The sequence below is a fragment of the Lissotriton helveticus genome, chromosome 3_1 (assembly GCF_964261635.1).
Source record: "Lissotriton helveticus chromosome 3_1, aLisHel1.1, whole genome shotgun sequence".
NCBI lineage: Eukaryota > Metazoa > Chordata > Amphibia > Caudata > Salamandridae > Lissotriton > Lissotriton helveticus.
In genome coordinates, this window is record NC_136061.1 from 1,304,208,277 (window position 1) to 1,304,230,712 (window position 22,436).

Sequence of the window (22,436 nt, forward strand, 5' to 3'; positions counted from 1 at the left end):
TCAGAAAAACATTTCGCTGGATCCCCTCCGAAACAAGGAAAACAGTCACCCACGCTCTGGTCACGAGCCGACTGGACTACGGAAACACCCTCTACGCAGGCACCACCGCTAAACTCCAGAAGAAACTCCAACGAATCCAAAACGCCTCAGCCAGGCTCATATTAGACATCCCACGCAACGAACACATCTCTGGTCACCTTAAAGACCTCCACTGGCTACCCGTCAATAAGAGGATCACTTTCCGTCTGCTTACCCACGCACACAAATCACTCTACGACATCGGACCAGATTGCCTCAACTCTCGACTATCCTTCTACACCCCCTCCCGCCAACTACGTTCTTCCAGCCAAGCCCTCGCCACGGTACCTCGCATTAACAAGACCACCATGGGAGGCAGATCCTTCTCATACCTGGCTGCTAAGACATGGAACTCACTCCCCGCTTACCTTCGCCTCACCCAGAACCACCTAGCGTTCAGAAAGCAGCTTAAAACGTGGATATTTGACAAATAATCCTCCTCCCCTCCTAAGCGCCTTGAAACCCTCTGGGTATGTAGTGCGCTATACAAATTTTATGACTTGACTTGACTTGACTACCCCCGGACAGTACTGTTTGCGGCTCCCGCCCTGTCATGGCAAACTGCTTTGGTTTTTGAAAGAGAGAGCAGGAAACCTGCTCTCTCTTCCAAAAACCAAAGACAATTGCTTTTCCACATGGGGAGCTGCATCTTAGCAGCTCCCCATGTGGAAAAGCAATGCATGCTCACGCAGGACGTGGGGAGCCGGCGGGACTGTGGGGGACCCCCCACGGTCCCCAACGGAGAGGGCTAGACCCGGGGCTAATACATTTTTCTAAAAAGGGGGTGGCCCCAGGGAATGGGGTACACGGGGCCATAAATGGCCTGAGGAGGTGGGCAAGGCAGCCCCCCTCCAAATACATAAAAAAAAAATGGTCATGCCACGGGGTCCCCGGGCCTAGGGAGGGGGGCCACGCGGGCCCCAACCAATTTTTTTTATAAAAAAAAATAGGGGGGAGGCCCTGGGAGATGGGGTCCCCAGGGCCAATAATATTAGGAAAAGAAGGGGGGACACTCAGCCCCCCTTCTTAAAAAATAAAAAAAATAAAAGACCGGCATCGCGCCGGAGGCCACGCCCCCTCCTTGCAGCACTCTGCAAATGCGCCCCCCTGGCTTGTTTGCAATTGGGGAACTAATTCCCCTTGAATACTGGGGGTCCCTGGGGGGGAACTAGCCCACCAGGTACCTCCAGTATGCGCCAGGGAGCTGCGTTGCAGAGAGGTGTTCTTAAGCCACACCCCTTTTTACACCTCTCTGCAACGCAGCTCTGTGGCGCTTACTGGAGATACCTAGTGGGCTAGTTGCACCCTAGGGACCCTCAGGATTCAAGGGGATTTAATCCCCCAACTTAAAATGCGCCATAGGCACGTTTGCACAGAGGGGAAGGGATGGGGCGGGGCCTGAGTTGACATGTGTGCAAACATACCCTGTGGGGCGTTTTAAGTTGGGGCATTAATTCATCTTCAATTTTGAGGGTCCCTGGGGGCCAACTAGCCCACCAGTTACCTCCAGTATGCGCCAGGGAGCTGCATGGCAGAGAGGTGCTCAGAGGCCACACCCCTTTTTACACCTCTCTGCAATGCAGCTTAGTGGAAGTACCTAGTGGGCTAGTTTGACCCTAGGGACCCTCAGTATTCAAGGGGACATAATCCCTGCACTTAAAATGGCCACAGGGGGTGCTACACAGTGGTGAATGGAGGGGACAGGCCTGAGGTGACGTGTGCAAACATTCCCTGTGACATTTTTTAAGTTGGAGAAATAATTTGCCTTCAATCCTGAAGGCCCCTGGGGGCCAACCAGGTGCCTCCAGTAAGCACCACTGCACTGCGTTCCAGAGAGGTGGTCTAGGCTGTGCCCCTTTTACACCTCTCTGCAATGCAGCTCTGTGGCGCTTACTAGAGGTACCTAGTGGGCTAGTTGGACCCTAGGTACCCTCAGGATTCAAGAGGACTTAATCTCCCAACTTAAAACAGCCACAGGGTGCGTTTACACAGTGGTGAAGGGAGGAGACGGCACCTCAGGTGACGTGTGCAAACACGCCCTGTGGCGCGTTTTATGTTGGGGAAATAATTCCCCTTCAATCCTGAAGGACCCTGGAGGCCAACTAGCCCACCAGGTGCCCAGTAAGCGCCACTGCACTGCGTTGTAGAGAGGTGGTCAAGGCCGTGCCCCTTTTTACACCTCTCTGCAATGCAGCTCTGTGGCGCTTACTGGTGGTACCTAGTGGGCAAGTTGGACCCCAGGGACCCTCAGAAATCAGGGGGACTTTATACCCCAACATAAAACGCCTACAGGGTGTGTTTGTACAAATGTCACCTCAGGCTCCCCCCTCCCTTCACCAGTGTGCAAACGCACCTCGTGCGCGTTTTGAGAGGTATTTTTAATCCCCCTGCCCTAATATGTACTAGGGACTTACAGAGGAGGTCATGCTAATCACAGGGGTACCCCAACGCATAGTGTTCCCTAGTATATGTAGGTGTTTTCACTGTATTCTAAGTGTCTTTTAGCATACCATTGGCTCTAGGCCTGGTTTAGAGTCAGTTACCACCAGTACCCATCTGAAAAATTTGTGGGCACAGGATGATTTTACAACAAGGCCTCTTTCTGCTCCTCTGTTGGTTCTTTCTGCACATGCCTTGCTTCTTCCTGCACTTTTCTTCGTCTTTGAAGACTTCTGTTGCTTCTTTCTGCATTTTTTTTCTTTCTGTGCGTTTTTGCTTCTTTCTTCACATGTCACACCTCTGTTGGCATGGTTAGAAACAAGCATTTAAAAAACCTTTGAAATTCGCTTACAAACCATAGGTTTCAGGCACGTTATATATAACAACATGAAAAGGCAGTTCCCAATGATATACAGGACCAAGAGGTTCCAATAGAACAATTGCCCACAGAGCTGTTGTTTATATTCAAATTATTTTATTTTCATTCATATAAAAAATTCATAGAGACAAGTTCATACTTCAATGAGTAGGACAACAAATATAACTCTTTTAATGTCAACCCAGAAGCAAAGAGGACAATAAAACAGATACATACAACAAACACTCATTCTACCAGTCTCAAACTCACTAACACACTGATGCAACCATAAAAATTCAAACACATTCGAAACTCTCAACAGCCAGACAGAAAAAAGCGCACGTTATATTTAGGAATTAGCATTTAAAAAACATTAGAAATTCACTGGAAAAACCATAGGTGTCAGGTACGTTATAGTTAGGAATTAGCATTAAAAAAAACTTAGAAATGGACTGAAAAAAAACATAGGGTTTAGGGGCGTTATAGTTAGCTGGACATTTCACTAGTATAAAACCATTGAAATTCACCGTTATAGTTAGTTCAGCTAACTATAACTTGCGCGCCCGCAATGCACTGCTGATGACATCATATATTACATCAATAAGGACATGGTAAGTGACATCACTCATGACATCACTGATGACATCTCAAATGACATCACTGATGACATCATCCTTGTGATAGAGTGGCAGACCTCCTCTCACTCTAATACAACCTTTGATACACACATTAAAAAATAGAAACTAACATTTTCAAATAATGGACATACCAATAACAGTTACAACAATCTATTCAGTAATTCCAAGATCTACATACACATCCACTCATTCACCAACAGTTCTATACAGTCACTCATACATGTACTCACTCATCATATGTACTCATATACCTATCCATCCTGTTACATACCACCAATCATCCATAGAGTTACTCACACACATAGTGACTCATGCTAATAAAGTATCAAACATCTATTTACTTGCATATACAGTAATACACACACCACCACATTTACTTCTACAGAAACTTACACATACTTACTCTTTTAAACAATCACTTATAGAAACACATACTTATTGATAGAGGAACTCTTCCAATCGCTCACTCTCACATATACTCACTTATATACACCAATACTCACATATACTAGTTTAAAATATATATAGTTACTTATAAAGACACGATTGAAACAGTCATTCACTCACTAACACACCCATACACACACTCATCTACCCATACAGTCTTGCACACAAACTGTCTTCATCACATACAAACAGTGACGCACTCATTCATGAATCTATGCACAAAGTAATACCCCCACTAAACCATACAGACACTCAGACACTCATACTGATACTCAAAAAACCAAGAATAACTAGTGGTGGGTGGACATTCCCGTTTGCCCACGGAATGTGCAGAGAGTTGCCCCTTCCGCCATCCGCAAAGAAGGTGGAAAAATGCGGCAAATCTCCACACACTCGGGGCGGAATGGAAGTTGGCCGCCCGCCTCCCGCCCACCTCCCACCCACAATATTAAACAGATGAAAGCCTAAAATAAGATTTAATAACACTTACCTTATCGTGGGGTCATCTTCCTGGCCTATCGCGCCTTCTTCTTGAAACTGCACATGCGCGGGAGCCTGCGAAAGCGCATTCCTGGCGAGGAATGGTGCAAGAAGCAAGAGAAGTGTAGAAAGGAACAAGTGAGGTGCAGAAAGAGCCAGCAGAGGTGCAAAAAGAGGCAAGAGAAGTGCAGAAACAGGCAGAGAAGTGCAAAAAGAGGCAAGAGAATTGCTGAAAGAAGCAACAGAGGTGTAGAAAGAAGCAAGAAAAGTGCAGAAAGAGGCAAGTGTGATGCAAAAATAGGCAGGAAAGGTGCAGAAAGAGGGAAGACGAGTACAGAAAGGGACAACAGGGGTGCAGAAAGATGTAAATGAGGTGCAGAAAGAGGAAACAGACGGGCAGAAAGAGGTAAGAGAGGTGCAGAAAAAGGCACGAAAAGTGCAGAAAGAGGCAAAAGAGGTACATAAAGAGACAACAGGGGTACAGAAAGAAGCAAGACAGGTGCAGAAAAAAGCATGGGAATTGCAGAATGAAGCAACAGGGGTGCAGAAAGAGGCAAGAGAAATGTAGAAAGGAGCAGGTGAGGTGCAGAAAGAGTCAACGGAGGTGCAAAAAGAGGCAGGAGAGGTACAGAAAGCGGTAAGAAAAGTGCACAAAGAGGCAAGAGAATTTCTGTAAGAAGCAACAGAGGTGTAGAAAGAAGCAAGAAAAGTGCAGAAAAAGACAAGTGAGATGCAAAAACAAGCAGGAAAGGGACAGAAAGAGGGAAGGCGAGTGCAGAAAGAGACAACAGAGGTGTAGAAAGAGGGAAATGAGGTGCAGAAGGAGGCAACAGATGCGCAGAAAGAGGGAAGAGAGGTGCAAAAAAAGTCAAGAAAAGTGCTGAAAGAGGCAAAAGAGGTACATAAAGAGACAACAGGTGTGCAGAAAGAAGGAAGACTGGTGCAGAAGGAAGCATGGAAAGTGCAGAATAAAGAAAGGGGCAAAAGAGGTGCAGAAACAGGCAAGAGAAACGCAAAAAGAGGCAAGAGAATTGCTTAAAGAAGCAACAGAGATGTAGAAAGAAGCAAATGCAGAAAGAGGTAAGTGAGATGCAAAAACAGGCAGGAAAGGTACAGAAACAGGGAAGATGAGTGCAGAAAGAGACAACAGAGGTGCAGAAAGAAGCAAATGAGGTGCAGAAAGAGGCAACAGATGTGCAGAAAAAGGGAAGAGAGGTGCAGAAAAAAGAAAGAAACCTGCCGAAAGAAGCAATAGAAATGCAGAAAGAGGCAAGAGAGGCGCAGAGGGAAGCAAAAGTGGCTTGCACACCTTTAGTACCAATTTAAACCCCACATTTAGCAATAAGTAATAGGTGACCATTCTAGGTTTGCAAAGGGCCTTCCACCACGCTGTAACACTGGTCACTGCATTTTTGGTAACGTTTGACCCGTTTCAGCTAGAAACAATGCTTTTTTTGTTCAAATCTGCAGATTAGGCTGCAGATGAATTATGTGGCTAATGCAGAAAATGTATGAATGTGCGAAGGTCGGTGCAGCCAAACAGTCGCAAATTCCAGTGACCCTGCTCATACCTCTGACTAGGTTCACAAGTGCTCCTCAGTGATTGCATCTTTTTTTGTCTCACTGAGTTCATAGTTGAGCTTCTATGGACACGAGGAAGACTAAACCTGAGGTTACCTCTCAACAACACAGAATACCATACCACATAATCCCATTCTACATAATTCCTATACAATAAATACTGCATACTTTCTATTCACATAATTTCACTGCACAACATATCACATAATTCCAGTACACACGAGGTACATCCACTCCACTCCAAAACACATAAATAAAAAACTTTTGCATTTACTATGCCAATAGCTCTAATTCTCGCAAATGCGAAACCTATTACATTGCAAACACTTCTTTAACTAGTAGTCATGGTTGCAGAATGGTGGAGAAAGGGTGCGGGGCCTGCGGCCAGCGCTCAGGAATTCCAGTGCGTAGGGCTTACAGGAGGTACCACTAGGGCTTCTTGGCCCCCAAAGTCACTCAGGAGTAAATTGGACTTCATCCCCCATCCCGTAGTCTGCCAGGAGGCGCGTTTGCAGAATGTTGGAGTAAGGGGGGGCACGGCCTCTGAAGACATCTTAGCAATCCCACTGTGCTGGACTTACTGGAGGTAAGAAGAGGGGTAGTTGGACCCCAAGGACATCCTTGGGGACCAATTACCCCTCCTATTACCTCCAGTAAGTCCCACACAGCAGCATTGTAAGTTCGAGAGCAAGCCAGACCCCCTTTTCCCACCACTCTACAAACGCACTCCCTGGTGCGCTCTTGGATGGGGATTGAAGTCCCCTTAGCTGCTGGGGGTCCTTAGGGGCCAACTAGCCTATCTTACTTCCAGTAAGCCCCACACAGTGGGATTACTAAGAGGTGGACAAAGGTCACGCCCCCTTTCTCCACCACTCTGCAAACGCACCCCCTGGTGCGTTCTAAGTTGGGGGATTAAGTCCCCTTGAATACTGAGGGTACCTGGGGGCCAACTAGCCCACCAGGTACCTCCAGTAAGCGCCACAGAGCTGAATTGCAGAGAGGTGTAAAAATGGGCGTAGCCTCGGACCACCTCTTAGCAACACAGCTCTGTTGACCATACTGGAGGTACCTGGTGGGCTAGTTGGCCCCCAGGGAACCTCAGTATTCATTGGGACTTAATTTCCCAACTTACAACGCGCCAGGGGGCATATTTGCACAGTGGTGAAGGAAGGGTGCATGATACCAGCTTATATTTAATTTATTTTTTAGAAGGGGTGCTGTGTGGCCCCCCTCTTCTACTATTTTCGAGGCCTGGGGACTCCATCCCTTAGGGCCTGACCCCTTTTTTGTAAAAAGACAAAAAAAGCTGAAAGGGGGCCGCGCGGTCCCCATCCAGAGGCCAATTTCGGCCCCGGGAACCCCATCCCCCGGGGCATGGCCTCCTTTTTACAGATATATTTATAGGGAAGGGGGGCCGCATGGCCCCCCTTCCCTGGGCCACTTTTGGCTCAGGGACCCCATCCCCCAGGGCATGGCTCCTTTTTAATTAAAAAATTTAAGGGAAGGAGGGCCGCGTTGCCCCCCCTTGCCTGGACCAATATTGCCCCGGGGACCCCATTCCCCGGGGTTTGGCCATTTTTTATTCATTTTTAATTGAGAAGGGGGGCTGTGTGAACTCCAGGCCATTCTTTTTTTAAATTAAAGAGGAGGGGGGCCGCATTGCCCTCCTCCCGGGCCACTCCTGGGCTGGCTCCTTGCGTTGGGGACCGTGGGGGGAGCCCCAATGACCCCCATGGTCCAGCCGGCTTCCCACATCCTGTGGGAGCCGGCATTACATTTTAGCAAGGGGAGCTCCCACCCTGCCATAGCAAATGGCAATGTCCCGGGGGTGGCACCCTGGTACATTGCAGGAGCTGGCCTTGGGGGGTGGTGGTCCTCAGGGCCATCAAGAACTCCTGGAAGGGGGCCACACAGCCCTCCTCCCTTAATTTACATTGACCCGGTGAGGTAGTGGTCCCCGGGGCATGTGTGGGGGCTCCTGCCCCCACACATCATTTTTTTAAAAAGGACAGATCCCTGGAAAGGTGGCGGTCCCCAGGGCTGCAGCGGGTGTGTACCCTTGCATACAATTTATTTAGCCCCAGAAGGTGGCAGTCCCCTGGGCAGTGGGGGGCACCCTAATTTTATATTGCCCCTGGGACCTGGCCCACCTGGGGGCTTTTTTAGTAACAAGGCGCTTCATTTTTAAGTTTTTTCAGTAGGATTCACGAACCCAGCGCAAATTCAGCAATTTTTTTTTGCCCTAGGGATCCCTGTGGGGCCCCCTGAGCAGGCCTAGGGGGTCAGGGTCTTTCTACCATGCCCCCTTTTCTTCTTTTTTACCCCTGTTTCACTGTTGTCTTGTGACTCAGTTCTATCGAGTCACACTTCCTGGCTTAGAATGTTGGCAGCCAATCAGAGTGAAGCTCGTGCCTGGGCCGGTTCACAAACCCTCCTCGGTGCCCAGATAACAATATTTTTGTTTTTAAAATTTCTCAGGAACTACTGAACGGATTTAAACCATTTAAAAAAAGGTCTCTTTCTAAACCAAGAGCTACGTTGTTGCCAAGTTTGGTGCAATTCCTTTCAGCAGTTCGGGCTGTAGCCTATTCCAATTTTTCCTATGGAACTTTACATGGGGAAAACGTGTTTTGGGACCCCCTTTTTTTCTTGGCCCCCACTTCACAAATCACCCTGAAACTTTCAAGACGGGAGATGATTGGAGCACTTTATTAGTTTTGAATATTTCGCAAAGATTCGGCAAACGGCGCCACAGATATTGCCAAAAGAAAAAAACGCTTTTTGAATAGAAACAAGGTCCTAACTATAACTACGTACTGGCGACCACCAGTAGGTAATATATACTGGGGGTCCCCAGTAGGTAGTTTATTAGTTTATTTTATTTCATTTATTTTATTTATAAAGTTTTATATAGCACAAAAAAGATCCTTAAGGATATCAGACTTCTTTACAGAGGAAGGACAGAAGGACATGAATCAAATATTGCCAACAGGAAAAGATTATACAACCAGAATACATGCATAAGTACAGACAAATAATCACAAAACTCCCAAACAAAAGAATCAGGAGAGTAGTACCATAAACGGATATGTAGCAGACTACAAAGGGGGCGCACCCTGCGGAAAAGAAGAGCATAGATCCAATATCGACATTAGATAGGAATACACAATAGGAATACTCGCTTGTTTCCCAAACAAGTGAGTCAAGGAGATTAATACGATAAGCATGAATATAACGGGCTATGAAAGAAGACACAAAATGCGGTAAAGAAGGGCAGCATCACATGAGGGTACAATGGTTGTAGGAACAATGATTTTGAGCAAATGATCCTGGGCTAAGTTAATGTAAAAATGTGTTCATTAAGACTCTTTTAGTTTCCAGTTTGAAAGCAGTCATTGAGGAGATTCTGTGTACTTCCTGTGGAAGAGAGTTCCAAATCCTTGGGGCAGCGATGGAGAAGGCTCGGAGACCGGTTCTCTTTTTGCTAAGGATGGGTGATTTCAGGAGGAGAGTGATAGCTCGTCTTGAAGCTTTCCCACCCAAGGATAATTCAAGCGTTTGCGCTAGGTATCTGGGAGTTTTGAAATGCAGGGCTTTATGCCTTAGAACGGCAATCTTTAAATGAATTTGAGCTTCATAGGGCAACCATTTAAGAGGTTTTAGGATTGGGGATATGTGCTCACTTTATTTGGTACCAGTGACCAGTCTAGCCGCAGCGTTCAGTGATGCCCTTAGAGGAGCTAGAGTGTATTTGGGAAGGCCACAGAGAGTAGTGCTGCCGTAGTCCAAACTCGGCAGGACCAGTGCTTGCACCACCTGCTTGAAGTCCTTTTGTGGAAGGAATGGCTTGATGTTTTTGAGTGTCTTTATCAAGAGATTAGGTCCCTCACACACATTGCTAAAATGATTTTTCATATTCAGTTGTTTGTCCAGGGTTATTCCGAGAGCTTTGGCCTAGACTATGATGAGAGGGGTGCAATTGAAGGCAGTGAGGTGATTCAGCCAAGGGTCTAGCTTGGGAATGTGGTTAGGGGGAGAGATGAGTCATAGTTAGGACCTTGTTTCTATTGAAAAATCCTTTTTTCTTTTGGCAATAACATTGGTGCTGTATGACAAATCTTTGCGAAATTTTCAATGCAAATGGGGTGCTCCGGTCAGCTCCTGTCTTGAAAGTATTGGAGTGATTCTTCAAGCGGGGGCCAAGAAGAAAGCGGAGTCCCAAAACACGTTTTCTCCATTTTAATATCTACAGGAATCTTTAGACAAAGCTCCAGCCCGAAATGACACCGAATTTGGCTAAAAAGGTAGGTGTTGGTCCAGAAAGCATGCTTTTTTAAAAATGTGTAAATCCATTCAGTAGTTGCTAAGAAATTCAAAAAATGTAAATATCGATATCTGAGCACCGAGGATGGTTTGCGAACCCTCCCGAGCACAAGCTCAACTCTGATTGGCTGCCAACAATCTAAACCACAATGTGTTGATAGCCATCTTGTGACTCGGTAACCGTGTCACAAGAAAACAGTGGAAAAAAGGTTAAAAAACAAGAAAAGGGGGCAGGGTAGAAACACCCTGACCCACTAGGCCTGCTCAGATGGTCCCACAGGGACACCCAGGGCCAGAAAACCCATTTTGTTTAATAGGCCGAATTCGTACTTGGTGCGCAAATCCAGCAGAGTAAAAAAAACGAAGTGCTGGCTCCCATGCTTTGTTTTGTAGAAGTCCCTGAGTGGGCCAGGTCCCGGGGGCAGTGTGCAGTTAATTAGCAGGGGCCCACTCTGCCCTGGGAACTGCCCCTTCCCCAGGGCATTCGTCGATATGGGATATGGGTGGGGGGCCTCAGAGGTCCCGTCAGGCCCCGGGGACCGCCACCTCCCGAGGCTTAAATTGAAACAAAAAAGTATGGGGGGTGGCTCCTGCCCCTCCACACTGCACGAGGGACCAACACCTCCCCAGGGCACTAATTATATAAATATAGGGGTCCGTTGCAGACCCCCGGGCCACAGGGACACCACCTCCCCGGGGCTTAAAAATGCTGAGAGGGGGCCACATGGCCCCCCTTGTGGAGCCTTCTATGGCCCCAGGGACGACCACCCCACAGGGCTGGCTCCTGCAATGTCCCGGGTGCCCACCCCTGGGACATTGCTGTTTGCTATGGCAGAGCAGGAGCACAGCTTCCACCCTGCCATAGCAAACACTGATTTGCTTCAACGAAGCAAAGCAGGATTGCTTTTGAGTAAGGGGAGCTGCATGTTAGCAGCTCCCCTTGCTCAAAAGCAATGCCGGCTTCTGCATGAGACGGAGAGCCGGCTAGGGTTGTGGGGGCATTGGGGCTCCCCCCATGGTCCCCAGCACTAAGGGCCAGCCCCGGGGATGGTGTCCCTTGGGCCAGAAGTGGCTGAGGAGGGGGCCATGTGGCCCCCCTCCCTTTACTAAAAAAAACTAATGGTGGGCCCTGGGGGATGGGGTCCCTGGGGGGTAAAATAGACCTAGGGAGGGGGCTGTGCGGGCCCCATCCTCAAATAAAAATATTTAAAATGATGGCCCAGCACCTGGGGATGGGGTCCCCAGTGCCACTAGTGGCCAAGGGAAGGGGGCCATGCGGTCCCCCATCCCTGCAAATATTTATAAAAAGAAGAGGCCATGCCCTGGAGGATGGGGTCCCCAGGGCCAAAAGTGGTCCATGGAAGGGGGGCCGTGCAGCCCCTTCCCTATAAATATATTTTTAAAAAGTAGGCCATGTCCTGGGGGATGTGGCACCCGGGGCTGAAATCAGCCTAAGGAGGGGGGCCGCGAGGCCCCTTCCCCTTTTTTTAAATTGTTTGTTTTTTAAAAAAGGGGTCAGGCCTGGGGGATTAGGTCCCCAGAGCCCCAAAAATACTAAAAGAAAGGGGGCCACAGAGCCCCCTTCAAAAAATATATAATAAAAAAAAGTAGACATCTCGCCAGAGGCCCTGCCCCCTCCCTGCAGCACTCTGCAAACGTGCCCCCTGGTGCATTCAAAATTGGGGAATTAAGTCCTCTTGAATACTGAGGGTACCTGGTGGCCAAATAGTCCGCCAGGTACCTCCAGTAAGCGCCCCACAGCTGGATTGCAGAGAGGTGGTCCCTAGCCATGCCCCTTTTTACACCACTCTGCAAACACACATCTTGGCGCGCTGCTGGTGGGACGATAAGGTCCTCTTGTGTTCTGAGGACCTCAGGACACAAGTGGACTTCATCGCCTGAGCAGCAGTGTGCCAGGAGCCACGTTTGCAGAGTGGTGTAAAAAGGGGCATGGCCTCAGACTACTCTCAACAATCCAGCTGTGTGGGGCTTACTGGAGGTATCGGGTGGGCTAGTTGGCCCCCAGGCACCCTCAGGAATGAAGGGGCGTAATACCCCAACTTAGACCGTGCCTAGAGGTGCGTTTGCCGAGTGGTGGAGAAATAGGACATGACCTGTGTCCAACTCTCAGCATTCCCACTGTGTGGGGCTTACTGAAGGTAAGAGATAGGCTAGTTAGCCCCTAAGGACTCCCAGCAGCCAAGAGGACTTCAATCCCCGTACAAGAGCATGCCAGGGAGCGCATTTATTGAGTGGTGGGCAAAGGGGGCCTGGCCTGCTATGACAACTTAGCAATACTGCTGTGTGGGACTTAGTGGAGGTAATAGAAGGGGTAGTTGGCCCCAAGGTTGTGTTTGGGGGCCAACTACCCCTCCTGTTACCTCCAGTAAGTCCCACACAGTGGGATTGCTAAGACTTCTTTGGAGGCCATGCCCCCCCTTTCTCCCCCACTCTGTAAATACATCTCCTAGCAGACTATGGGATGGGGGATGAAATCCACTTTACTCCTGAGGGACTTTGGGGGCAAGAAGCCCTCCTGGTACCTCCTGTAAGTCCTACACAGTGGAATTCCTGAGCGCTGGTCAGAGGCCTAGCACTCTTTCTCCACCACTCTGCAAACGTGTCTAGAAGTTAAAGAAGTGTTTGCAATGCAACAGCTTTCGCATTTGTTAGAGCTATTGGTGTTGTAAATGTAAACGTTTTTTTACTAATGTGTTTTGGAGTGGAGTGGATGTACGTTGTGTGTAGTTGAATTATGTGGTAATTTGTGCAGTGAAATTATGTGGATAGAAAGTATGTGGTATTTAGTGTGTAGGAATTATGTAGAGTGGGATTATGTGTTATGGAGAGTAATTATGTGATACGGTAGTCTTTGTTGTAGAGTGTTAACCTCAAATGTAGTCTTCCTCATTTCCATAGAAGCTCAACTATGAACTCAGTGAGACAAAAAAAGAAGGAATCACTGAGGAGCACTTGTGGACCTAGTGAGAGGTATAAGCAGGGCCACTGGAATAATACGACTGTTTGGCTGCACCGACTTTCACACAATTATACATTTTCCGCATTAGCCACATAATCCATGATCTGCTCCCTAATCTGCAGAATTGAACAAAAAAAGTCTTAACCGTTACCAAAAATGCAGCGACAAGTGTTACATCGTGGTGAAAGGTCCTTTGCAATATTGCGAAATGTGGGTGTTAAATTGGTACTAATGGTGTGCAAGCAACTCTTGCTTCCTTCTGCGCCTCTCTTGCCTCTTTCTGCATTTCTGTTGCTTCCTTCTGCAGATTTCTTTCTTTTTCTTTACTTCTCTTGCCTTTTTCTGCAAATCTATTCTACTTTCTGCACATCTCTTGACTCTTTCTGTACTTCTGTTGCCTGTTTCTGCACCTCACTTGTTTCTTTCTGTACCCCTCTTGCCTCTTTCTGCACCCTGCTTCACTCTTTCTGCATCCTTCTTGTCTCTTTCAGCACCTTTGTTGCTTCTTTCTGCACTTCTCTTCCTTCTTTATGCACCCCGCTTGCCTCTTTCTGTAGCCCTCTTGCCTCTTTGTGCACCTCTCCTACCTCTTTCTACACCCCTCTTTCCTCTTTCTGCATCTCTGTTGCTTCTTTCTGTACTTCTCTTGACTCTTATTGCACCCCTCTTGCCTCTTTCAGTACCTCTGTTGCTTCTTCTGCACTTCTCTTGCTACCTTCTGCATCCCTCTTGCCTCTTTTTGTACCCCTCTTGCCTCTTTGTGCACCTCTCCTTCCTCTTTCTGCACCTCTCTTTCCTTTATCTGCAGTTCTCTTGCCTCTTTTCCTTCTTTATGCACTTCTGTTGCCTCGTTCTGTACCCCTCTTGCCTCTTTCTGTACCTCTGTGGGTTCTTTCTGCAGTGCTCTTGCTTCTTTCTGTGCCTCTTTTGCAAATTTCTTTATCCCTCTTGCCTCTTTCTGGATCTCTGTTTCATCTTTACGCACCTTTCCTTCCTGTTTCTGCACTTCTCTTGCCTCTTTCTGCACCTCTGTTGCTTCTCTCAGCCATTCTCTTGCCTCTTACTGCACTGCTCTTGCTTGTTTCTGCACCTCTTATGCATCTTTCTGCATCTCAAGTGCCTCTTTCTGCACTTCTCTTGCCTCTTTCTACACTTATCTTGTCCCTTTCTATACCTCTCCTGTCTCTTTCTGCACCCCACTTGCCACTTTCTGCTCTTCTCCTGCCTCTTTCTGAACCTCACTCTCTTCTTTCTGCACCTCTCTTGCCTCTTTTTGTACCATTCTTGCCTCTTTCTGCACCTCACCTGCTTCTTTCTGTATCTCTCTTGGCTCTTTCTACACCTCTATTGCCTCTTTCTGCACATCTCATGCTTGTTTCTGCACATCTCCTGCATCTTTCTGTACCTCTGTTGCCTCTTTCTGTATCTCGCTTGTGTGTTTCTGTACCTCTCTTGCCTCTTTCTGCAACCCTTTTTTCTCTTTCTGCATTTCTCTTGCCGTTTTCTGTACTTCTTGTGCCTCTTTAGGCACCCCTCTTGCCTCTTTCTGTACCTTTGTTGGCTTTTTTGTGCACTGCTCTTGCTTCTTTCTGCACCTCTTTTGCAAATTTCTGTATCTCACTTGCTTCTTTCTCTACCCCTGTTCCTTCTTTCTGCACCTTTCCTGCCTGTTTCTACACTCTGTTGCCTCTTTCTGGATCTCACTTACTTGTTTCTATACCCCTCTTGCCTCTTTCTGCACCCCTCTTTCTGCTCCTCTCTTACCTCTTTTTGCACCGCTGTTCCCTCTTTCTGTACCATTCTGCACCTTTCCTACCTGTTTCTGCAACTCTCCTGCCTTTTTCTGTACCTCTGTTGCTTCTTTCTGCACTTCTCTTCTTTATTTTTGTATCCCTACTGCCTCTTTTTGTACCCCTCTTGCCTCTTTGTGCACCTCTCCTTCCTCTTTCTGCACCTCTCTTTCCTTTATCTGCAGTTCTCTTGCCTCTTTTCCTTCTTTATGCACTTCTGTTGCCTCGTTCTGTACCCCTCTTGCCTCTTTCTGTACCTCTGTGGGTTCTTTCTGCAGTGCTCTTGCTTCTTTCTGTGCCTCTTTTGCAAATTTCTTTATCCCTCTTGCCTCTTTCTGGATCTCTGTTTCATCTTTACGCACCTTTCCTTCCTGTTTCTGCACTTCTCTTGCCTCTTTCTGCACATCTGTTGCTTCTCTCAGCCATTCTCTTGCCTCTTACTGCACTGCTCTTGCTTGTTTCTGCACCTCTTTTGCATCTTTCTGCATCTCAAGTGCCTCTTTCTGCACTTCTCTTGCCTCTTTCTACACTTATCTTGTCCCTTTCTATACCTCTCCTGTCTCTTTCTGCACCCCACTTGCCACTTTCTGCTCTTCTCCTGCCTCTTTCTGAACCTCACTCTCTTCTTTCTGCACCTCTCTTGCCTCTTTTTGTACCATTCTTGCCTCTTTCTGCACCTCACCTGCTTCTTTCTGTATCTCTCTTGGCTCTTTCTGCACCTCTATTGCCTCTTTCTGCACATCTCATGCTTGTTTCTGCACATCTCCTGCATCTTTCTGTACCTCTGTTGCCTCTTTCTGTATCTCGCTTGTGTGTTTCTGTACCTCTCTTGCCTCTTTCTGCAACCCTTTTTTCTCTTTCTGCATTTCTCTTGCCGTTTTCTGTACTTCTTGTGCCTCTTTAGGCACCCCTCTTGCCTCTTTCTGTACCTTTGTTGGCTCTTTCTGCACTGCTCTTGCTTCTTTCTGCACCTCTTTTGCAAATTTCTGTATCTCACTTGCTTCTTTCTCTACCCCTGTTCCTTCTTTCTGCACCTTTCCTGCCTGTTTCTACACTCTGTTGCCTCTTTCTGGATCTCACTTACTTGTTTCTATACCCCTCTTGCCTCTTTCTGCACCCCTCTTTCTGCTCCTCTCTTACCTCTTTTTGCACCGCTGTTCCCTCTTTCTGTACCATTCTGCACCTTTCCTACCTGTTTCTGCAACTCTCCTGCCTTTTTCTGTACCTCTGTTGCTTCTTTCTGCACTTCTCTTCTTTCTTTTTGTATCCCTACTGCCTCTTTCTGTATCCCTCTTGCCTCTGTTGGTTGTTTCTGCACTGCTCTTGCTTCTTTCTGCACCTCTCGGGATCCCGCTTGCCTCTTTCCGCATCCCTCATCCCTATTCTCCATCTCACTTGCTTCTTTCTGCACTTTTCTTGCTTCTTTCTGCACTACTCTTGTATCTTTCTGCACATCGTGCACAAATTTCTGTGTCCCTCTTACCTCTTTTTGCACCTATGTTAACCCTTTCTGGACCTTTCTTGCCTGTTTGTGCACTTCTCTTGCCTCTTTCTGCACCCCTCTTGCCTCTTTATTTACCGCTGTTGCTTTTTTCTGCACTTCTCTTGCTTCTTTCTAAATGCTTTTGCCTCTTTCTGTATCTCTTTTGCCTATTTGTGCACCACTCCTGATTCTTTCTGCACCTCTCTTGTCTTTTTCTGCAGTTATCCTGCCTCTTTTGGTACCTCTTTACCCTATTTCTGTACTTTTCTTGCCTCTTTCTGTACCCCTCTTGCCTCTTTCTGCACTGCTCTTGCTTCTTTATTGTACCTCTGTTACAAATTTCTGCATCCCACTTGCCTCTTTCTATACCCCTCTTCCCTCTTTCTGCACCCCTTTTGTCTGTTTCTGCAACTCTCTTGCCTCTTTTTGCAATTCTCTTGCCTCCTTCTACAATTCACTTGCCTCTTTCTACACTTCTCTTGCTTCTTTCTGCACCCTTCTTCCTATTTCTTCACATCTCTTGCCTCTTTCTGCACATCTCTTACCTCATTCCGTACATCTCTTGGTTCTTTCTGCACTGCTCGTGCCTCTTTCTGCACCCCTCTTGCCTCTGTGCACCTCTTTTGCTTCTTTCTGCACTTCTCTCTCCTCTCTCTGCACCCTGTTGCTCTTTTCTACACTTCTATTGCCTCTTTCTGTACCTCTCTTGCTTCTTTCTGTACTTTCCATGCCTATTTCTGTACCTCTCTTGCTTCTTTCTATACCCTTCTTCCTTTTTCTGCACATCTCTTGACTCTTTCTACACGTCTCTTCCCTCATTCTGCACATCTCTTGGTACTTTATGCACTGCTCTTGCCTCTTTCTGCACCCCCTTGCCTCTTTGTATACCTCATTTTCTTCTTTATGTACTTCTCTCTCCTCTTTCTGCACTCCTCTTGCCTCTTTTTACACCTCTCTTGTTTCTTTCTGCACTTCACTTGCTTGTTTCTATCAATCAATCAATACACTTGTAGAGCGCGCTACTCACCCGTGAGGGTCTCAAGGTGCTGGGGGGGAGGGCCGCTACTGCTCGAAGAGACAGGTCTTGAGGTGTTTCCTGAATATGAGATGGTCCTGGGTCAGTAGTAGGTGGGCGGAGAGGGAATTCCACGTCTTGGCCGCCAGGTAGGTGAATGATCTTCCTCCGGCGGTGGTTCTGCGGATCCGTGGGACGGTGGCGAGGGCGAGGCTGGCGGAGCGGAGTTTGCGTGTTGGAGTGTAGAACATGAGGCAGTCCTTGAGGTATTCGGGACCTATGCCATGGAGCACTTTGTGTGCGTGGTTGAGGAGCCTGAACGTGATCCTTTTGTTGACGGGGAGCCAGTGCAGGTCTCTCAGGTGGGCTGATATGTGACTGTGGCGGGGGATGTCGAGGATGAGTCGTGCGGATGCGTTCTGTATGCGTTGGAGTCTTTTCTGAAATTTGATTGTGGTTCCTGCGTATAGGGCGTTCCCGAAGTCTAGTCGGCTAGTGATGAGGGCCTGGGTGACCGTCTTTCTAGTTTCGGTAGGGATCCACCAGAAGATCTTACGGAGCATGCGCAGGGTGTTGAAGCATGAAGATGAGATGGCGTTGACTTGCTTGGTCATCGTGAGAGAGGAGTCCAGGATGAATCCCAGGTTGCGTGCGTGGTCAGTGGGTGTTGGTGCGGTGCCCAGTTCTGTGGGCCACCTGGAGTCATCCCAGGCAGATGGGGATGGTCCGAGGATGAGGACCTCTGTCTTGTCAGAGTTCAGTTTCAGACGGCTGAGTTTCATCCATTCAGCGATGTTTCTCATTCCTTCCTGGAGGTTGAGTTTGGTGGTGGCTGGGTCTTTGGTGAGGGAGAGTATCAGCTGGGTGTCATTGGCGTATGAGATGATGTTGAGGTTGTGTTTGCGTGCGATGGTGGCGAGGGGGCTCATGTAGATATTGAAGAGGGTTGGGCTGAGCGATGAGCCTTGGGGTACGCCGCAGATGATCTCGGTGGCCGTGGAGCAGGAGGGAGGGAGACGGACTCTCTGGGTCCTGTCAGAGAGGAACGAGGTGATCCAGTCCAGTGCTTCACCTTGGATTCCGGCATTGTGGAGGCGGGTTGTTAGGGTGTGATGGCAGACTGTATCAAAGGCAGCTGAGAGGTCTAGGAGGATGAGGGCGGTGGCTTTCCCGTTGTCGAGTAGGGTCTTGATGTCGTCGGTGGCTGCGATGAGGGCAGTCTCGGTGTGTGGTTGGCTTGAAATCCGGACTGGGATGGGTCGAGGGATCCATTGACCTCAAGGAATGCGGTCAGCTGATTATTGATGATCTTCTCGATCACTTTCGCCCAGAAGTGGAGAAGATAGATGGGGCGGAAGTTTTTGAGGTCTTTAGGGTTCGCTGTGGGTTTCTTCAGTAGGGAGTTGATCTCTGCGTGCTTCCAGCTCTCTGGGAAGGTGGCGGATGCGAGGGAGTTGTTTATGATGTTCCGTAGGTGGGAAGCGATGATGGTATCGGCTTTGTTGAAGATGTGGTGAGGGCATGGGTCGGAAGGAGAGCCGGAGTGGATGGTGTTCATAGCGTGGGCGGTGTCTTCGGTGCTGATGGGAGTCCAAGCGCTGAGGGTGGTTGTAGGGGGCATTGGTTCGGTGGATGGGGGCGGAGTCTGTATGCCAAAGCTGTTGTGGATATCGGAGATGTTGTGGTGGAAGAACGTGGCAAGGGAGTTGCAGTGGTCTTGCGACGGTGTGTGATGTTATTGCTGTTGGCATTGGGATAAGAGAGCTCTTTTATGATGCTGAAGAGTTCCTTGCTGTTGTGTGTGTGGTTGTCCAGATGTTCTTTGAACGAAGTCTTTTTGGTGGTGCGGATCAGCTGGTGGTGTTTGCGGGTGGCGTTCTTGAGGGCTGTCATGTTTTCTGTCGTCTGTTTGCAGCATCAGGTTTTCTTGAGGGTTCGGCAGGATTTCTTCGATTCATTGAGGTCGTTGGTGAACCATGTTGTTTTCCTATTGCCGGGCTTGCCTGGAGGGTTCTTCAGTGGTGCAAGGGCGTTGGCGCAGTTGACTATCCACTGTGTGAGGTTGTGGGCTGTGTCGTTGGTATCAGTGGTGGTGATAGGTTTGTTCTGGCTCAGTGATGTGGTTAACTGGTCTGCGGTGACTTTGCTCCAGCACCTCTCTTACTTCTATCTGCACCCTTTTTCCCTTTTTTGCATCCCTCTTGCCTCTTTCTGCTGTTCTCTTGCCATTTTCTGCACCTCTCTTGCCTCTTTCTGCACCTCACTTGCCCCTTTCTGCACTTCTCTTGCTTCTTTCCATACCTCTGTTGCTGTTTTCTGTACTTCTCTTGCCGCTTTCTGTACCCTTCAGGCCTCTTTCAGCACCTCAGTTACTTCTTTCTGCACTTCTCTTCCTTCTTTCTGCACTCCTCCTGCCTCCTTCTGTACCTCTCTTGCCTCTTTGTGTACCCCTGCTACCTTTTTCTACTCCCCTCTTGCCTCTTTTTAAACCTCCGTTGGTTCTTTCTGCACTTCTCTTGCTCTCTCTGAACCCTTTGTGCTTCTTTCAGCATCTCTGTTACTTCTTTCTGCATTTCTCTTCTTTCTTTCTCAACCCCTCCTGCCTCTTTCTGTACCTCTCTTGCCTTTTTTTGCACCTCTATTGGTTCTTTCTGCATTTTACTTGCTTCTTTCTACACCCCTCTAGCCTCTCTCGGCACCTCTGTTGCTTCTTTCTGAATTTCACATGTTTCTTTCTGCACCACTCTTGCCTCTTTCTGTACCTCTCTTCCTTCTTTCTGCACTTTTCTTGCTCTTTCTGTACCCTTTGCGCCTATTTCAGCACCTCTGTTGCTTTTTTCTGCACTTCACTTCTTTCTTTCCGCACCCCTCCTGCCTCTTTCTGTACCTCTCTTGCCTCTATGTGCACCCCTCTTACCTTTTTCTGTACCACTCTTGCCTCTTTTTGAACCTCTGTTGGTTCTTTCTGTACTTCTCTTGCTCTTTCTCCATCCTTTGTGCCTCTTTCCACACCTGTTGGTTCTTTCTGCACTTCTTTCTTTCTGCACCCCTCCTGGCTTTTTCTGTACCTCTCTTGCCTCTTTGTGCACCTCTCCTACCTTTTTCTGCACCCCTCGTCCCTCTTTTTTCACCTTTGTTGGTTCTTTCTGCACTGCTCTTGCTTCGTTCTGCACTTCACTTGCTTCTTTCTGCACCTCTCTTGCCTCTTTTGTCACCTCTGTTGCTTCTTTCTGCACTTCTCTTGCCTCTTTCTGTGCCTCTGACGTAGAGGTAATTTTACCCCCCTGCCCTATAATACACTAGGGCCATACAGGGGGTGCATGTCAATCACAGGGGTACCCCAACCCATAGTGTACCCTAGTATATATAGGTTTTTTCACTGTATTCTACGTGCCTTTCAGCATAGCACTGGCTCCGGGCCTGGTTAGTCAGAGTCAGTTACCACCAGTACCACTCAGCAAAAATGTGGGGCACAGGATGACTTTGTAACAAGAGTTTTTCTGAAACTCTGTTGGTTCTTTCTGCATATCTCTTGCTTCTTTCTGCTGTACCTTTCTTTGTCTTTCTAGACTTCTGTTGCCTCTTTCTGCATTTCTCTTGCTTTTCTCTGCGTTTTCTTCCTCTTTCTGCACATGTCCCACCTCTGTAGGAATCATTAGAAATTAGCATTTAAAAATCTTCTAAATTCACAGAAAAAAACATAGGTTTCAGGTTCGTTATAGTTAGGAATTAGCATTTATAAAACCTTAGAAATTTACTGAAAAAAAACATAAGTTTTAGGGACATTATAGTTAGAAATTATCATTTAAAAAACCTTTGAAATTCACAGACAAAAACCTAGGTTTCAGGGACGTTATAGTTAGAAATTAGCATAAAAAAACGTTAGAAATTCACTGAAAAAAATACAGGTCCCAGAGACGTTATAGTTAGAAATTAACATTTAGAAAACCTTAGAAATTCACTGAAAAATCCACAGGTTTCAGGGACGTTATAGTAAGTTGGACATTTCACTCATACAAAACCAAATAAAATCAGCCGTTATAGTTAGGTGAGCTAACTATAACCCACGCCCCCGCAATGCACTGCTGATGATGTCACATAATACATCATTCATGACATGGTCAGTGATATCACTGATGACATCTCAAATGACATCACTGATGACATCATCCACGTAATAATCTGATGCACCTCCTCATACCCTAATATAACCTTTCATACACCCACTCTAATATACAGATTACCATTTTCGAAACCATAGACACACCAATACCAGTTACTACATACCTGCTCACTGATTCCTAGGTCTACACACACATCCACTCATTCACCCATACAGTCACTCACACATGCAGTCACTCATCAATAAAGCACTATCATATGCACTCATACACCTATACTGAGACTCACACACTGCCACTCATCCATAGAGTTACTCACACACCTAGTCAGTCATGCAAATAATAAATCACACTCCCATTTACTCACCTAAACAGTTATACACACACACCACCTCACTTATTCATACTTACTCTCTTATACAATCAGTGATACAAGCACACACTCATCCATATAGCTACTCTCACAATCACTCACTCTCACACATAGTCATTTATATACTCCAACACTCACACATACTGCCTTTCACATATGCAGTTACTCACACATGTACCACTGAGATATCTATTCACTCACCAACACACCCATACACACACTCACCCACCCATACAGTCCTTCACAGATGCATTCTTGAACCCATACACCCAGTGAATCACCCACTCACTCAATCATGCACAGTCACATACTCCCCCCCACCCTCACAGG